Source organism: Eimeria mitis, genomic scaffold (assembly GCF_000499745.2).
Source record: "Eimeria mitis Houghton genomic scaffold, Emh_scaff1750, whole genome shotgun sequence".
NCBI classification, from domain to species: Eukaryota; Apicomplexa; class Conoidasida; order Eucoccidiorida; family Eimeriidae; genus Eimeria; species Eimeria mitis.
The window spans coordinates 2,165-2,564 of NW_013570067.1; the positions used below are offsets into that span (position 1 = coordinate 2,165).

General features: G+C 26.8%; 1 protein-coding gene across 1 annotated transcript in view; it reads left to right on the plus strand.

Annotated features, from left to right (window-relative positions):
* Positions 1-400, plus strand: part of EMH_0042870 (N-ethylmaleimide-sensitive factor, putative) — a gene marked incomplete at both ends in the record, with an annotated part of 3,153 nt that overhangs the window by 1,597 nt on the left and 1,156 nt on the right. The gene's annotated exons all lie outside the window — the stretch shown is intronic.

Below are 400 nucleotides of genomic sequence, written 5' to 3' on the forward strand. Positions count from 1 at the left end.
TTGTTTTTATTCTTATTGCTGCTGTTTTTCTTTTTCGTATTCCTGTTTTTTGATGGTGTATGCTGGTTGTTGTTTGTTGCTGCCTGTTGTTTTTTTTTTCTTTTTTGTTGTTTTTGTTTTCCGCCTCTTTCTCTTCCTTTTATTCGTTTTTTTTCTTCTTGTTCTATCTCTTCCTCTTTATATATCTCTTTACATTTTTCTTTTGTTTCTTTTCCCGCATTGTTCTTTTTTTTTATGTTTCTCGTGTGTTACCTCTCTACTCGCAAACCGATACAACTGAGTTCTCCATATTAAAACAAAAAATACTACAACAAGTGCACATCAAAATAAAAAACAAAATTAAATAAATAAATATGCAGTATAAAAGATATATATATATATATATATATATATATATATA